Here is an 18,759-nt window from a genome sequence, read left to right on the forward strand (position 1 = left end):
AATATAGTCCGGGTTGCAGAATCAAGCGTCCTTCCTTTCTTTAGATCACTGTCAAATATAGTCCGACGTAGCGTGAGCGCGCGCGCACGCGTTACGTCACGTTTGCGTGGACAACAGCGTCCGTAGTTCGACCGATGGTTCGACGCACTGGCGCGGCCAACGTAACCGGACGCGGCCAACGCGCTCCTACGCTCCCGGCGTGAGCGACGCTCGCCCGCGCACCGATGACGTCGGACTATGACTCGCCTTTAAAATAAAAGTCGGGCTGGCCGTCGAGGCGCACGTGCGAAAACGAAACCAAGCGGATATATATATACCGAGACGCGAAATGACAACGCAGAGCGCACGTCACTTTCTCACCCGTTAATGCTACCAGACTACGGTTCAACTCCGAAACATACACACAAAGATTTGTTTTTTTTTTTCCTTTTTCGAATACAAGTTCATCACCGCACCGAATGCGCCAAAATTTTGGGAGGCGTACTATTTAAAGAGGCGCTAAAGAGAAATATTATTTCAGCTGCGTTAGTAAATAGACCTTCTACAACGACGCCCAACCAAAAATGCCACAGACTGGTGGCGACGTCACCGTAACGCCATGTATTTTGACGGCGTCTGCCTGAGTATAGAATGTTTCCGATTTTTCTTGTCTTTTTCTTTTTTATTCCGGAAAAGATGAACTACAGGGTGACAGGGTGTTCTAAAAGCGAAAGACTGAACTTCTAATGAACCACAACGGTCCAAATGTAGGGCAACAAAATACACTGATGTGAGTTGCGTCACACTGACGTATTGGCCTTGTGGTTTCGGCGCGAAATCTGAGAAATGGAACTATGAACTCCATCTTCTCTTCTAATGATCAACATATTAGTGTCATATGTACGAAAGTGGAGTTCTTCGAGTATATTTTATCTCTAAACTGGGATATGTAGATGTTGTGACATTAGCGTTGTTTGTAATGTTACTTCTTCCTTCTTTCTTTTTTTTTTCGTTGCCGCGAATGTGAAGTCTCCTTTTTTCTTTCTAAAACTGTCGCGCTTCAATATGTAACTTCGCACTGTTAACATCTTTCTGCAAGTTCACTACGATTTACGTGTATGGCACCACGTAGCTGTGCAGCGGCTATATAGTGGGGGCCTGTGGCTTCGTTAAGCTGTAAACGTCGGTAGCTTCTTCCGCTGGCCTCCAGCAACATGTATATGTTTGATGCAAGTAAACATTATTATTATTATTATTATTATTATTATTATTATTATTATTATTATTATTATTATTATTATTATTATTAGCAGTAGTAGTAGTAGTAGTAGTAGTAGTAGTAGTAGTAGTAGTAGTAGTAGTAGTAGTAGTAGTAGTACTACTACTACTACTACTACTACTACTACACAGCGTTTCTTGTTAATGTCCCCGTAGCATGCAATGACCCGCCGTGGTTGCTGAGTGGCTATGGTGTTAGGCTGCTGAGCACATGGTAGCGGGATCGAATCCCGGCCACGGCGGCCGCATTTCGATGGGGGCGAAATGCAAAAACACCCGTGTACTTAGATTTCGGTGCACGTTAAAGAACCCCAGGTGGTCGAAATATCCGGAGTCCTCCACTACGGCGTGCCTCATCATCAGAAAGTGGTTTTGGCACGTAAAACCCCATAATTTAATTTTAATTTAGCATGCAATGCGTAATTCAAGCCCGCAATATATGATGTCGTGGTCCCTTTAACTGTCCCGCAGGGGCAGGAGTTCGATAACGGCTGTTATTATCGGCCCGACCTCGGAGGAGGAGGAGGAATAAACATTTATTGATGAGACAAAAAAAAAAAAGTGGCGGAAGGGAGCGGTGCAGGGTGGGTCCCTATTCCAAGACTCCAGTGGCCATCGCGACCCGCCCAGCTTGGTCCAAGAGGCCCTTCTGGGCCTCGAGGTCAACAAGAGCGAGGATGGCCTCCCAGGGCTCCCTTAGCAAGGTGAGTACCAAAGGTGAATTAATGGCATGAGGTCTTTTGGCGCACTCCCATGTTACGTGAGGCAATGAAGGTCATGACCCGCACCACGGGCAAGAGTTAGTGTACAAGGTTGGGTTTATTTTATGGTATCTACCCAAATGTGGGTAGGTATCCGTCTGTATTCTTCTATATTTCTGTGCCTCCTCTACATTGAGTAGTTTGTGTGGTAGGGCGTACTGTCGCCGGGTTCTTCGCTGGTGCTCCAGTATATCGCGGACCAGTAGGCGATCGTCTTTTTCATCGTTGTGCGTATCTCCAGCTCGGTTAGTAAAGCCTCGAGCTAGAGTGTGTGCCTGTTCGTTTCCCGAGATACCCTCGTGGCCAGGACACCATAAAATTGCATGATCTTCTTTCAATGTGTCGCCTATGATCTTAAGGGCGACTTGTGGTATGTTGCCTTGTAGATACATTCTGCATGCCACTTGTGAGTCGAACATTATTAAAGCTGAGCTGTTTTGCTTTTCTTTGTATGCGATAGCGAGAGCAATCGCCGCTGCTTCCGCTGTTGCAGTGCACCTAGTGCGTATCGAGGCTGATGTGTGAAGCGTTCCGTGGCGTGTGGGTTGAACTGCCACTATTACATGTCCTTTGCTAAATCTAGCTGCATCAGTATACATTACGTCTTGATTACTGCCGAAGGTTTTCTGAAGATGTTTAGCTCTCGCTTGTCTTCTCGCTGTGTGATAAGTTTTGTACATGTTGCGTGGGATTGGGGAGACCACTATGCGCTCGCGTATTCGATCCGGCATTGGGGTTGTTTGTTCCTTGGAGTACTGCGGTCGCAATGGGTAGCCTAAACGCGACAGAATGTTTCTACCTGTGCTTGTGAGGCATAGTCGTTCTCTTTGTGTCATAAGAACGGCTGCTCTTAACTCTTCAAATGTGTTGTATATGCCTAGAGCTTGCACCCTCTCGTTTGCCGCATTCTTAGGAAGCCCAAGGGCTGACTTATACGCGCCACGTATTAGTAGGTCGATTTCTTTGATTTCCGACGGAGTTAGCTCTTGATATGGCAGTCCGTATGTTATTTTGCTAAGAATAAAAGCCTGGACTAGTGTTATGGTTTCGTTTTCGTGGAGCCCTTTACCTTTCCTTGTAATTCTGCTTATTAGTCTAGCGATGCTCCTCGTGCTTGACTTTAGAGTCGCAATGGTGTGAGTGGCTCTTTTGTTGCTTTGTAACCATAGTCCTAGTATTCTGATCATATTTCTTTCTGGTAACGTCCGGTCACCCATAGTTAGGTGGATGCTCGGTTTGTTTCTGTAGTTACGCCCGTGGATCCGGATAAACTCAGATTTTTCCGGAGCGCATTGCATACCGTTTTGTTCTGCGAAGTCCTTCACCGAGTCGATAGCCTCCTGGATAGTTTGTTCTTTCTGCCCTAACGAGCCTTTGCAGGCCCATAACGTGATGTCGTCTGCGTAAAACGCGAAGTTGAGGTCGTTAATTTTCTCTAGTTGTCGTGCCAAGCGGTTCATTGCGACATTAAATAGAAGTGGTGAGAGGATGGCACCCTGTGGTGTGCCTCTGTTAGGCACTGGGAGTTTGGAAGATCGAATATTTTCCATACCTATTGTGGCTTTATGTTCAGTAAGGAAAGAGCGGATGTAATTGTGGATCTTAATTCCACAGCCCATTCTTTCGAGCTCTTCAAGTATGAGGGTATGGGAGATCGTATCAAAAGCGCTTTTCAAGTCAAGCGCTGCTATGATGTTCTCTCCCCCTGTAGGGACATTTTGCAGCACGTCATCTCGTAGCCTTACGAATATGTCTTGTGTAGAAAGATGTTGTCTGAAGCCGTACATGTTGTGCGAGAGAAGTTGGTGCCCTTCGATATAGCTAGTAAGCCTGATATGAAGGACCTTTTCGAAAAGTTTGCCTAAGCAGGAGGTTAGAGATACTGGCCTGAGATTCTGCAATGTTCTTGCTTTCCCCGGTTTAGGTATTAAGATGATGGTCGCTTCTTTCCATTGATTAGGAAGCTCTACCGTTTCCCAGATTTTCTCATTGAAGTACCGGGTTAGGCGTTCCAGTTGCTGATCACTCATATTTCTTAACATAGCATTCGTGATGCCGTCCTCGCCTGGGGCTGAGTTACGTTTTAATGCTAGAGCGGCGGCATATACTTCTTGTTTCGTTATGGGTGCATCAAGCTTGGGATTGTCCATGCCTTTGTACTCTGTCTTATCGATGTTATCTCCTCCTGTCCCGATGTATCTGTCTGCCAGGGTTTGGATCAAGGATGCGTCATCCCCCTTAAATTCTCCTACCAATGTGCGTAATGCTCTAGTAGTGACTGTTTTTGTATTGTATGGATCAAGCATGCTCCGTAAAATTGCCCATGTCTTGGTTGTTGAGAGCGTTCCTCGTAACGAGTCACAAAATTGTATCCAGTTGTTCGCTTGTAGTTGCCTAGCATACTCATTTGCTTGTTCTGTCAGTTGTTCTATTCCAGCTCTGAGCTGTCTGTTTAAGCGCTGTCGCTTCCACCGTTTAGTAAGACTTCGCCTGCCTTCCCACATATGGACGAGGTGGGGATCCACTACCGGTGTTCTTTCGCTTAGCGCGACGTGCTTTGTGTTAGTTTGGTATGCCTGCATCATTTCGTCTACCCATTCTTCTATTGTATCTATTGGATGCTGAGAGGTCGGGTAATGTCTATATGCAGTCCAGTCTGTAAGTTTCGCCCGACCTCGGAGAACACGGACGGGGGCACCAGGTAGGACGGACGGACACAGCAAGCCTAGTTTCAAGCTACTAACCGCCGTCTCGGTACAATACAAAACGCTGAAGCGCAGTTCAATAAACCCACCTCACTAATGTCGTTGGCGCCACGGTAGGACCAGGTAACATGAAGGAAAAAAAAAAGTTGTCTATGTTAAAAATTAAAATTTAATTATGAAATTAGAGACGAATTCCATAATGAGGCAGCGCCGAAAGCAGCGTCCCCTGTATTTACGGCTAATCTTGACGAGCCGACTGACGGAGGGTTTTGTAAAAAAAATTGCTCTATCTAATAACCCCTTTCGGCCTGCATACGCAAGTTGCGCCACAACGCTTTCCTGGAACATCTGGCAATCGCCTTCCTTACGTGGTTGCGCCACGCGAAGCGAATCTGACGCCGCGTCGTCGACGGACGAAACGCCGTACCAGGAAAAAATTACCGACGATTACGTTACTTCCTAATGCGAAATTTGAGCGCAGCAAATAAGCTGTTTCACCTTTTCGATAGATTGAGGCAAAGAAATCGAGCAACACATGTATGCGCTATCACAGAATTTTTTTGTTTATTTTTCACACGTATTCCTTTAACAAAGACTCCACTAACAGTTCTTGACAGTCATGAAGGAAGCTTTGTGGTCGGAGAAATAGACTGATATATGTTCGACTTGGTACACCAATGCTTGATTCTCAAAGACGAGATCTATACAAGTGCCTCGCGAGGTTGTCACAGCCGTGGGACGCGTTACGAGCGAGAGGAGCGGGATGTTCTCCCGCATAAGTGTTAGGAAGTGTTAGGAAATTGCTGTTTGTCTTTATGTCAACATTAAAGTCCCCCACTACTAACATCGGTGTGGATCGATGGACGGTTAATGCGAGTTGCAGGAAGTGCACGACGTCCCACCGATCTGGCTCTCTGATTGCCACCGCACAGGGGTTGCATTGGAGGAGGAGCGAAGAAAGGAATTAAGTTCGAGCCGGCGCTTTGACAACCGGAGACTCGCAGGAAGAGGGGGGAGGGGGGCGGCGTGTACACCCAGCGGCAAACGATGGGAGCAGAAGCGCGCGCAGCAAGCGGACAACACGATAAAGGGAGGAGGGAAGAGATAGCAGCGACTGACTGATGCCGCTGACGCCGATAGTGAGTCAACCCCAGCTGCGGAGTTGGTTTCAGGGACAACGCCGCCGATGCCGACACAAACAATATGATACCCTCGCTTCCGCAGCGCTAAGAACCAGGTCTAGCCGTGGGAAGGTGGTCACGTATTCGTCGACGTGCCGGGGCCTACGTGAAATAACCGGCGCGTCGGCAACTGAAGAGCACCCTATCCGCCACACAAGAACAGGGGGGGGGGGACCCTTTCCTCCTCTTTCTGCATGGCGGCGACGGTGTTCTATGCAGTCACGTTATCTTGACTCTCTAGCGGCGTCAGCGGCATCCAGCGGTATCAGTCGGTCGCTGCTAGCGCTGGGGGGATGAAAGGGGGGCGGAGCTGGTTACGAGGCCGACGACAACGCCGACGACGACGCGAAACCCAGGAACGGACGCCAAAGAGCTGCGCTCTAAAAGACGAGCGGGGCAGAATGCTTCCTTAAAAAAAAAAAAAAAAAAAAATCTAACACACGAAGACACTATTCAAGCGCGGCTCATTCACTGTTTCTGCACCAAGTAACAACGCCAGCTTGTGTATGACTAGCACTTCGGCACCACTCGCACGACACTGCAGCGCTTCAGCGGCGGGGATGGAGGTTGTTTACAGAGTTGCGAAACCCAGCGCTCAGACTCGCCGTTACCGTGTTAAGCCGACGGGGGGGACCGATGCGTGTGATCTGACGAAACCCCAGAGGAGCGCCCGCAGGCGTGCCGGCAAAGGCACCCGTAGGGCATTGCTTTATTGATTGACCGATTGGTTTGCAGGTTGACTGATTGATAGCGTTTATCTGGCGCTCTGGAACTAGGACCTCTTTCTGGAACGGCGTCATGGGGCTGCTGGAGGAACCTACAAGGCGAAAGCTGATGTTTGACATTAACGACCTCGTTTCTTTCTTTGTTTGTTTTTTTTTTTAAGGAAAGAAAACAAAATACAATCTAAGGCCGAAAGGAACTATGGGATTACAGGGACGAATGTCTACGGTTTCTGGTCAAACTAATTTTTAAAACGGCCTGAAGTGAACTTGCCAAACTAAACTGGCTATATGCACGGTGCGGGACTCCTGGACAGACTCTGCTCAGAATAGTAGCAGTAGAAGAACATCCACTAAGGCGCCAACAGAGGGCATCGCTTGAAGGTACGGTCCCCTTACCAAAGGGCCTAGCTCAAACAGGAAACAGCAAGATACCCGGGGGAGGGGAGGGGGGGGTGTTCTGTAAAAGTCGACCTAGTGGACTGTCCATTTCGGCCGCTGCTGATTGGATGCAGCTGTACGAGCGGACCTAGCGAATCAGGAACGGCCGAAATGGACAGTCCACTAGGTGGACTCTTACAGAATACCTCCCCAGATCGAACGAAAGAGTATCCAAAACTCTGCAACAGAGAAATAAACCAAAAAGTAAAAAGAAAAGTAAGAAACAGGGAGAGGGGTGATTCCGTCGAGGTTCCCACGGTGCATTAAAGACTGTAGCGCGCTAAATGCGCAGGCAAAGCGGATGGCGATAAAGCCGACGACAGCCGCGCGAAATGGAAGCAGAAGAGACACAACACCGGGGTCAGACATCGCCGAGGCTCGGATCGTGTATCGACTACCTTTAAAAAAAAAGAGAAAGAAAAAGAAAACGCAGGCGCCCCGGAATACGGGCGACTCGCACGCAGTCCAAAGGAGAGCACATTTATGATTTATGGTCTCGCGACGTACGTGTATAATAAACGTGGGCACACACGTGGCCACGCACACACTGTAAGCAGACGCGGAGGCAGGCCTCGCAAAGCGGAAACACGGCCCGCTGCTGGCGCCGCCTCGCCTCGCTGCATGTTTTCTACCCGCTTCATTCCCCCCCCCCCCCCCCCGGCCACGGCGTTTGCACGCATTTTCGGGCGTTTTGTTCGGCTCGTAGCAGTAACGGCAATGGCCAGTGGCGGCGGCAGTTGCCCCCACGTCTTCGCCGGCGCGGGACAAGGGAAACCGTACATGTATTCAGCACTCAAGCTCACCGAAGTCGCCTTATTATATTCCGTTCTCTCGGTGAACGCGCGCGCACACGAACCAGTAGTTTCATTTCGCACGCACTAACGAACACGCATGCGCGCGCGCCCGAAGTCTCGCCGGCGGCAGATCGCGCTGCTGCCCGGTGCCTTCCTTTGAAGCTGTCAGTCCACAATGAGCAGCTGCCAAGACAAACGATCTTTCCACTAGCGGAGCGTGCAATCCAATGAGACCGACCGGCGTGAAAAGAGACGGGGGCTTCCAGGGGGCGGAGATGGGGGTGATTGCTTTTTGTTTGTTTGTTTGTTTGTGTGTGCGTGTGCGTGCGTGTGTGTGTCGGCTCCTACATGGCATCTATCAGCGGGAGCTCTCGAAAACTGGATGATGAATACAGAGCCACATGCACTCGACCTGCGGTTGGTGCCGGAGAGAAGAACTCTCTTTAACAAACCGATTGAGAAGAGCTTCGGAACGCTGCCTCTTCCAAACGAGGAGGTTTTCATGACCTCCTTGCACCCCCCCCCCCCCCCCCCACACCCCCACCCCCGCTTCAACCAGCGACACCAACCGTTTCGGCTTGAGGCAAAGCCCGCTCTTTCACGGTTGGTGCCGAACAGCGCCGCTCACCCAACGTGAAAACGCGTTACACTCATGATTCTAGAGCTCTTTTTGTTTTTTTCTCGTGCTGCGAACAGCGCGGTCTGCCCATTCTCACCTCCCAATAATCCTGCCCTCTTTCGGTGAGGTGTGCTTCCCGGTCTCAGAAACACGCTCCTCGATATTTGCTTACAACTCTTGTGCGAGGTTCTCGTAATTAGGCGCGCTTAACTCTGCGTGTGTGTGCGCGCGCGCAAGCTATATATAGTTGAGCGCGAAATCACGCCGCTGAGATTTCGCTCGGGATGACACGAGACACTCGCTCTTCACACCGGGCATCGCGTTGCGGTAAAAAAATATTCGAGCTATCGCGCGCTTTTCGAGGACACCAGCCGCGCTCAGCTCCTTCCAAAATATCTTCTACGCACGCCACAATCCTGTAATGAGGCACAGGCATACGTTACAAATGCCTCAACCACAATGTGAAGCAGTGTGACTCGATAGCTGGTGGAACGCCATGCGAATCAAGGCGTGCACTGTTTCGTCTCGTAATTTCGGTTGGCGTAAACACTAACAGGTGTATGCGAGCAATCTGCTTTCGAGAAGAAAAAAAAATTTTCTTCAATGTCGACTGATTGAGGAAAGTCTCGGGAAGAAATTGTCCATGTCATTGTTTACGGAAGTAGGGGTCCTCAGTTGTGAAAAAAAAAAAAAAAGAAAATGAGAAAATGACAAGAAGAAAGAAAACCCGGCTTTCTTTTTTCTCCTCTTTCCTATTCTGCCGTTCGTTATTTACCGCCGGCTTCGTTCACAAGAGCGCTAAGTTATGGTAGTCAGTGGAGCAGCATTCGAAAATACAGCGCCTACAGGTGTACAGGACCACAAGAACGCGAAAGCGCCTGCGTCGTGTCGGCCTCCTGTGGTCGCGCAGCTAGCGTTGTTTTCTCGGAATGCGGCCTCGCTTAAAGCTACTTCCCCTTGGTGCAAGCTGGTTCATAGTAGATAAGCGTCTAAAGCAAGGGGCGCTGCGCATTTACTTTTTTATAAACTTGTCGCTAAATACCGCGAGACTTCTGCGACTGTCACCGGCAGACATCAAAACAACTTATGCGCGTCGGCAATAGGACCATCTTTTCGTCGATCGCTTTAGAAGTAGGCAGGACGCCGCTTACGGCTGGTTAGCTGAACCAGCCGAAGCGGACGTGACGAAAGGACGCACGCTGAAGGCGAGCCACGCCGCGTGGTCATCGACCACACGGACCATGGGAGGGAGAGCCCACAGAGGGTGAACGTAGACCGACTCCGCCATCTTAAGGAGGGGCACCGAACACCATATCTGCCCAACTATGGCAGGTTAATAAAAAAAGGAAAAAGAAACGAAAGCGCCCGCGCGTTCTTTCGCTTTCGCGGCCTTCCTTTTCGCATGCAAGAAATTATGCAGAAGCTCCACTGGAGTTGTCTACTTGGCCCACGCCTAAATTTCAAGTTGGCCCACCCCCAAATTTCAGTTGGCCCGCCCCTAAATTTTAGTTGGCTCACCCCCGAATTTCAGTTGGTGCAGCCTACTATAGACTTCCCCATGCATTTTCTACACAGCCTTATTCATCCCTTTGGGAATGCATAATTCTGATTATATCGGCATTCTCTCTGATCTACTTTTCTTTTGGTTTGCATTGCTCCTTATCACTTATAAAGCTACCAATCATCTACATTTGCACTATTATAACGATTAAATGCCTTAACATGGCAAATTACACATTTTTGTGCAGATACAAGGAATTACACTTTTCGTGTGACGCACAGATTTTGCTGAGATGCTCGCCAAAGAATGCTTACGCATTAATACGCTTGACGCCGGCTTTACCTGCACCGGCACCGGCGACTGGCACTCCCATCCGATCTTTTTATAGTCTTCTTGACCACATACACTGCACCACTACTGACAGGCAGCAGAAACGTCGTGACGTCAACGTGACGTCAAAGACACGCTCTCCGCAGCAGTGCGGGGAACGGCCCTGGATGTTTTCCTGTGTGCGTCGCCGAAATCGACCCCCAATTGATAGAGAAATACAAGAGGGCCTGCGTATACGTGGTGGGGCCGACGTTGAAAACCGGCAGGCGCCGCGCGGATATGTTATTGTTCTCTGGTATAGTAGTGCGTTTGGCCTGCTGGACAGTGTCCCTGAACGGGCGGGCAGTCGCCCGTTCAGGGACACTGTCCAGCAGGCCAGAGGTGACGCTGGCGACACCACCCGGTTATCTGCGGACAAGACGCCAGGTTACAGTGAAGCCAGGTGCTTGAGAAGGACGTCAACGTCGAGCAAAGCACTCCAGCGAGATCCGGTTAGCCGTCGATTGCTCAGAGAGAAGGGGGGACCGCGATGTTTCAGTACCGTCACGCCTGTGACCTTTGTGAACTAGGGAGTGGGTGCCGCAACGCGCACTACACTGTCATAATAATAATAATAATAATAATAATAATAATAATAATAATAATAATCTTAGTGTCGCGAAGCAACACTGCGTCGACAAGGGACGCCATAGTGAGGAGATCCATAATAATTCCGATCACCTCGGGTTCGCTAACGAGCGCCAAAATCACAGTGCACAAGCAGCGCTTCTGCAGTCCATTTCCGTTGCCATCGGAGTGCGACCGCCACAGGCGGGAGTCGAACCGGCGACCTCGTGCTACGCACCGAACTACTGCGGCTGCGTGCGAACGTTCAACCTTAAAATAACGCTAAAGCAACAAAGCAATAATGCTAAACAAGCTGTAACATTATAATTACGCACGAGTAGCGTGAGTCAATAGCTCGAGCACTGCACCAATAAAATAATAGCCAGTAAGATTAAACTCACCGAACCTTTCTTCGCAGGGCCTCATACCAACTGCATGGCCGAATAGTCAACTCCTTCAGCGATCAGCTATATAGCGAAAAGGGGCAAACTGCGCATGCGTCTGACCTCACGGGCGCACAACGCTATGGACTATAGCTATAGAACGCAACCCCAGTTTTCAGAGAGAGACCCATCATCACAAAGTTGGGATGCGCACAGGGCAAAGCTATTCGACCTCACTAAGGTCACAGCGGCTAAGGGACGCTACAAATCCAGATGACCGCTTGAAAAATTCTAAAATAAAAGCAATGTTGTTTTCGTTTATAAATTTTCACGGCAATCTTCTCGTAGCTCGAATATGCAGTGAGTACGCGACAGAACCGTGCACTTGATCTCTCTCCATAAAGGGTACCACGACGGCCTTTCGTGAGAGCCCGAAATGAGCACTCGAGCTTAGCATCACAACTGTTACCCTGGGCGCACATTAGTTAAGACGTGCAGCGTTCTCTGATGAAACTTACAAGATCCGCGGCAATTTTATTTCTTTTTCGCATCGCACAGTCGGCATCGAACAAGCTACTAAAGTCAGGCGGCTTGTCTCCAGCTCCTGCGAAAAAAAAAAAAAAAGGAAACCTGCAAGTTAACCGCCTATACTTTAAAACGCTCTCGACCAGCGCCAACGGCGCAACTTCCCAGCTAATGCTGTTATTAAGCGAATAGGCAAACGTAATCGTTAAGCGATCACGCAGCCGAAGTGCGGCGGCGAAGCTTAATGATCACGTACTCAAGTATACACTACGACTATAGGCTAAGTACGCTAGATCGAAGTTGCCTTTTGCTAAAGCCAAAAGCTTACGTCAGATGACAACCAACCAACCAACCAACCAACCAATAAACAAACAAACACATTAGTCGTGCAGTACTCACTTATTCACGAGGACCAATCAGCCTCGCGGCCAGAGCGCAAAAAAAAAAAAAGAAAAAAAAAAAAAATGAGCCAAACTACCCATTTCCGCGCGAGCACTGAAGGCAGCTCCGACCGAGGCATTTTGTTGTTGTTGTTTTGATTCCCCTCTATTCCTACCGAGTTTTCGGCCCGAGTGGCTCGAAGCAAGCGGACTGGATGACCAACGACTACAGAACACGCGCTCACGTATACATACACATGCCGTGCAGCAGCCTGTGAGTGCACGGCCGAAATGTGTAATCTCACATTTCAGCGTGATGTGCACATACATTAGTTTCATGTCTCGCAATAACTTGAGTCGGGGAGACTCGAGGCCTCGCCGTGCGTGCGCCTAGCATATATGCTAATTCGGGCGGCGAGGACGAGAAATGACGGGACGGCATACGCAAACAATGCACTCGCGCAAAACGAGCGTGATCACGCATGCTGGAGCTTGTTATAGGGGCCCCCAAAGAAAGCGGCAAGAATCGCTGTAAACTGGGGCAGTTCGGGGCTCGAAACGGTCGAGCACGCCGCGTAGTGGGGGACCCCGGAAATATGGACCACTTGAGGTTCTTTAACGTGCACCTAAATTTAAGTTACATGGGTGTTTTCGCGCCCCCAGGGAAATGCGCGACCGCCATGGCCGGGATTCGATCCCACGACCTCGCGTTTAGCAACCCAACACCATAGCCGCTAAGCAACCACGGCGGGTGTTTAACGTCCCCATAGCAAGCAACAACAGGGCTACGAGACGCCGTAGTGGAGAGCTTCAGTTTAGACACAAAGTATTCTTCAAAAACTATACTGCCATTAATTTTGCGATAATGGAGTGATTAAAGAGAAAATGAAGGTCAAAGTTACAGTTATTTTTCATTTCGCGCCGAAATCTCAACGCCAGATACGTCAGTGTGAAATTACACAGATTCATATATATATATTCGTATTTGGGCAGCGTTGACACATACAAGTTCCCGTACCTCACCATGTTCAGTCACTGGCTCCTTTAGAACATAATGCAGTTCATTTCTCAACAATAACGAATTAACCCAGCAGACGCCTTCACAATTCGTGACGTCGCGGCGAGCTATAGCGGGTGCGGGAACTTCACGGCGGCGTCGCCACCAGTCGTCATTTTTTTTTTTTTTTGCGCCTTTCAAATAACATAGCTTACCAAGCGCCTTCTCACGGTGTACATCGCAAGTGGCGTTCTGGGTGGAAGGGCAATTCACCGATAGGGGTGAAACCATTTCTTTTTCTCTCTTTAGTTTCTCTTTAACGTGTACCCAAATCGCGAGCGTTTTCGCCATTACGCCCACCAGCGGAATGTAGCCGCGCGCTCGGGGAAATCCAACCCGCGGCTCAACAGCACAACGCCAGAACCCCTGAGTCACCGCATCAGCGAATGTGTTGCGAACTGTGTCTTCGCTGCGCATTTTCGAAGCGCGGATACTGACACGAGCCCGCAGGAATGCATTCTAGGCGCACGATCTAACCTTATGCATAATGTAAGTACGCGCCTTCCCCCGCTCGTGATTGCGGAAGGAAGATTGATGCGGCAACCACTCGAAAAAACCTAACAAGGCACGCCCACGTTCTCCGCACTGATCATGCATAAAAAACTAAGTCCAGCAATAGCTTGTCGATGTCGTGTTGTTGTAACACGCCGAGACGACGTGCCCTGACTATATGGCCGCGCTGGAAGACGCATCAGTAAGTAACCATCGCAGCAGAGCGTCATGAAGCGGTTCTGTTCCTCAATGCGCCAGCACAGCGGCAGGAATATCAACGGAAGCAGGTCATCTTTCTCTCTCTCTCTCTCTCTCTCGAAAAGAAGGGCGATCAGTTTAATTGGTCGAAACTGGCACCAGTGCGTGCATCGTGCCGTGTTTAGTTCCGCTTTATCTCTCTCTCGCCTTTCTCGGTGGTTTGCGGCACACACGGCTGAATGGCTACCTTCGCGCGGCATGTGTGATGGGTAAATGCAAAGACAGCTCCGACTCGCACCTGAACCGTTTTTAAACCATGAATAGCGCGCGCGCGCGCACACCCACCCACACACACACACACACACACACGTGTTTCCTAGCGAGCGGCCATGCTGCTTTCATTTCGAGGGGGGGGGGGGGGGGATGACTTATACAGCGTTATGAAGCCGCATTAACGTACGGAGAATAATGAATAAAGAAAGGGTGTTCGAATAATAAGTTAGGACACAACATATGGACGCTATGAAAATAAGGAAGCCGTGGGTTAATATAGGCTCAAGGGCCAATAAAAAACAGCAACCAAAATGGCAAGAAGGAAGCGAAGCCTACTTAAAAGTGCGTGTTCACCCGTACAAAACCTCATTCTCGTTATTAAGCATTTATCATTACATTCCGCCTGTTCATTCCCTCAAAGTCTCGCTTAGGTAAGGATAACGATATAAAATACGGCATCTAGCTTCTGCTCAACAAATTGGCACGCAGTACTAAAATATAGAGTGAAATAATATATCGAGCAGTGATGAAACACCGATTCTGCATATTAAATAGACAGAAGGCCCTCGGTAGACAGAAACAGTGCGACCGACAAACGTCAGCTTCACTCCCGTTTTTTCATGCACCGGTTGTCCCGGTGTGAGGAACATCTGCCGTAATAACACAACGCAGAGAAGCGGGAGAAAACACCGAACTCCATGGCCACTAACCGCAATATGACAAGAAAACGTCGATAATGCGTGCACGCACGGACACCACCGCGCACACCGAATTTGCAAAGAGGAGGAGAGAGGGGGAAAAAATCAAGACAAATCGATACGGAGAAAACACATTTAACGCTGGGAAAGGAAGGTGAGGAGGTGGCGGCGGGAAGTATCCGATTTGCCGATCCCGTGCGTGTCCACGGCGCTCGAGACGTAAACAACCCGGCGGCGGCGGCGGAGCTTTCTGTACAAACAAGGACCCTGCTCTGCGCGGCATAAGCAACGTCTGCGTCAGCTTCCGTGCGGCCCCGACGAAGCCTCAACGCACGTAAACCGGGGTGGGGAAGAAACGGAGGGCACCAGCGAAACGCGCACAAGACGCAAAGAAAGAAACCCGCCGAACGGACAGACGGACGGGGGGCAGCAGGCGAGTCGAGAGGGGGGAGCACGTGAGGGCAGGAGGCTGAGTCGGCTGCCGAGAAACGAACGAACGAACCCGGGAACCCTCCCCAACAGGACGTCGAACTGGTAACCGTAGCAGAATGCCCCCCCAACATTACACGGCGAGCGACGGCGCAGTCGCGTACGTACCCACAACCCCCCTCTCGCGCGGCGCCCCCGCCATTCCCCACCCCGCAAAACAAACAGAAAAGTAAGAACAAGAACCGCGTGGCCGCATCGCTCGCGCTTTAAGTCCAGCCTCAACGCGCGCCGTAGCGGCGGCTGGGGCAGGCGCACACAAAACAGAGACGGCGACGGCTGCTGTGAAACACACTCGCTGCTGCTGCTGCTGCTGTTGTGCTTGGCGCCGGCATCATCTGAACGGCGCCGCCGACAGAGCTCTCCGGCTTGCACGCACACGGCTTTACGGCTCCCTTCCCTCTCCGCTTCCCCCGAGACGACAACGAGCGCCAAAAAGAGAAAAAAAAGGCCGCTCGCTTCGGGCTTCCCAACAATGGTAGTACACAAGACACGACCGGCAAGCGAGCCAGGCACCTCGACGTCCCAATGTTCCCAGGAAAAAGCAAAAGACGCGCCGGCCGGTCGGCCTCCCTGTAGGCCCTGGCCGGTCTTTATTTCCTCCCGCACAGCGCGCGTTGACGCGGTCGCCGCCGGCACACACACACACACACATACACACGGCAGAAAGGAGGGAAAAAAAAAAACCCGCGCCTTTCAGCAACGGCGGCTCCCGGTGGTTTTCGAAAAGGTCGTCCTCGAACGACAAGAACGAGATACCGACAATGCCGCTCCAATTTCTACCCTCGACGGTCGACCCCGCGCGCAACCTCCCTCCTTTTCTTTCGAACGCGACCAAGGTACAGATAGCCGAGAACAAAATGCACGGATCGGCCTCAATAGCGAATACAACATCGCTGAGTTCTCGGCACACAGCCGAAACAACGCCGTCATCACGTGCCTCTCCGAAGCAGTCAGTGGAGATGAGCGCACGGCTGAGCCGATCGGGGCGCGCTCATGCTTTTTTGACACAGAACAGGGGATCTGGCGATCAACTATTCAAGACGTGTGCCCTGCTCGAGGTAGACATCACGCAATTATCCGCAAGTTATGTTTAGTGATCCATGTATTCTATTTCCCTTTCCTCCACCTTAACTTTAACCCCACTGCTTCAAGCAGTTCAGGTGTCGGCAGATGTAGCCAGGCGGTTACAGAGCGGTCAGCAGTAATTTCCTTACTTGCCTTTCCCTCATGTTAAAGTCAAATAAACAACCCATTACCGCTACGAAGTAAGGTTACGACGTATCCTGGTAAACATTGCAACGCGGTGTTATGTTTAGAAACCACAGAAAGTTCAGGTCACACCTAGTCACGCCGAGTTCACCTGCTGTCGGCAGTCGCCATTGTAGATGCGAGAAATTATTTCGATGTCTCTCTTCGCATTATAAAAGAAAGAAAGAGGAAATCACGCAGCCGAGGCTACCTGTGCTTGTAGTCAGAACTGTGGCATTTCACACAAGTCCCAGCACTCGGATAGAAAGTTGTCCGCCAGTGCTGTCTCACATGAAATAAGTAGTAGCACCTTGAGAATTCATAGCATAGCCTGAATGTTATCTCCGTGCAACTTTATATTTACAAAATTTACAGTTTCTGCAAACTACAATAGTGGCAAGACGATTACTTGATACGATCTGGACCACATCATTTAGTACGACTCCGCCCACACTAAGCACTGCGATGATGTCACAGCGCGACATCAAAACGTAGCAACGCGGCTAGCAACGGTGCGGTGGTCGAGCCAAGAACAAGGAGGAACGCGGAGCGCGTGCGTGGCAGCGTTCAAGAAAGATTGTCACGAGACGTGACAGAACAAAGTTTTCTTCAGCTTCAACAAACAAATGCCAACATTAAAGTTAGATTCGAAATAAATCCCCATTAAAAGGCTACCGCAGCCTCAGAACGCCGATTGCTATCAAATAGAGCGGTGACCCTGGGTCAGCGTCAGCATACGCTGATACTGGCCCGCTAGGAAAACGTTGTTCCACGGCCGGCGTTAGCTCGAGGTGCTCGAGACGACCCATTCGGTTGGAAGGGCGCCGCCATGTTTGCTTCCGTAAAGTTTGCAATGTTAGCAATTGTGCGTATAACATGGCGGCACAGTCATTTGCGATGACGTTGAATTGAGCGTAAATATGGCGGCGCGGACAAATGCTGTGACGCCACATGACGATTTCCTTCCTCGCGACGTCACCCCAAACGTCAGCTGCCTCAGGCTCCTCCTTGTCGCCAAACTCTCCGTAAAGAAGGTTTTCGGGATCCTGAGCTCCGGCTACGCCGCGAGGCGCTGCACGGACCGAAGCGTGGGCACGAAAACAACACAAATGAAACAAGTAAAAAAACAAAATGAGCAGCGCCGCCTCGTGCGCAAGTTCCTGCGATGCGATCGCAAACAACCCAGGCAGCCGGAGGGCAGCCGCACTTCAAGCGCGGCTTCTTTCGGTCGGCTTCACCACCGGCAAAACTCGTCGTTAACAGCGACAACGCTCAATAACGAGCGCAAAAGAGGCACAATCGCCCGGGGTCACAAATGCGTAGTCCAGAATGTTTCGCTCCTTTTGTTATTTTTGGAAGAGAAACCGACCGAACGAGCCGCTAACCCTCGCGTCGCGAACGCCGATCGGCGTCGAAAGCTGTTTTGCGGCTTGCAAATCTAAATAACCCTCAGATGTGGTGTGGGGTAAATACCCGACTCACCTGTTTGCCGCGATGAAACTCAGCAATCCGATCGTGAGGCGCGCTGGCACGGACCGGGGCACCCAAACAAGATCGCGGCCCACATGGATGCAAGCGTCGAAGGAAAACAAGGAGGCCCGGAGCGGAAAATATCGGAACTCCTTTGGCGGCGTCAAGCACGATCACACACAACACAGCACACAAGAGTGTAGCTCATGACGGGTAGACAATCCGGCGGTGTGGCAGCACTGGCTTCACCGACGCGGCGTTGTAGCATATTCCGAGACCAGCGGCGTCGGCGTCTCTTTCTTGGACCGCTGCTGTGTGTATATACACCTTGGTCAATGCGGGCCGACGGCGGCAGCTCGGTGCGTCGGTAGCGGGGCACCCGGAGCGGGGGAAGGGTGAACAATCTCTTTACCGCTTTGGGATACAAAAACGCACGGCCACCACATTCATGCCACTTGATCAATCATTTCCGTACATAGCACTTTAGACCAAATAACAGGAGTCGTTGATTGGCCCGAGAGAGAGGTTGAGTCCAAGTATCACGAGTGGGAGGGGGGGGGAAAGGCGACCGCGTAGGGGGAATCGGGAATGGTCTCGCAAAGATGTAAACAACCGCTGCCGTTGCCAGA

General features: G+C 50.5%; 1 protein-coding gene across 1 annotated transcript in view; it reads right to left on the bottom strand.

Annotated features, from left to right (window-relative positions):
• Positions 1–18,661, bottom strand: part of LOC126541752 (insulin-like growth factor 1 receptor) — a 239,561-nt gene extending 220,900 nt beyond the window's left edge. Inside the window, exon 1 of the mRNA XM_050188677.2 lies at positions 18,143–18,661. The gene's annotated coding sequence lies outside the window, so the exon portion shown is untranslated. The remainder of the gene's footprint in view (positions 1–18,142) is intronic.
• Between the last annotated feature and the right edge of the window lie 98 nt (positions 18,662–18,759).

This window comes from Dermacentor andersoni, chromosome 2 (genome assembly GCF_023375885.2).
Source record: "Dermacentor andersoni chromosome 2, qqDerAnde1_hic_scaffold, whole genome shotgun sequence".
Classification (NCBI taxonomy): Eukaryota; Metazoa; Arthropoda; class Arachnida; order Ixodida; family Ixodidae; genus Dermacentor; species Dermacentor andersoni.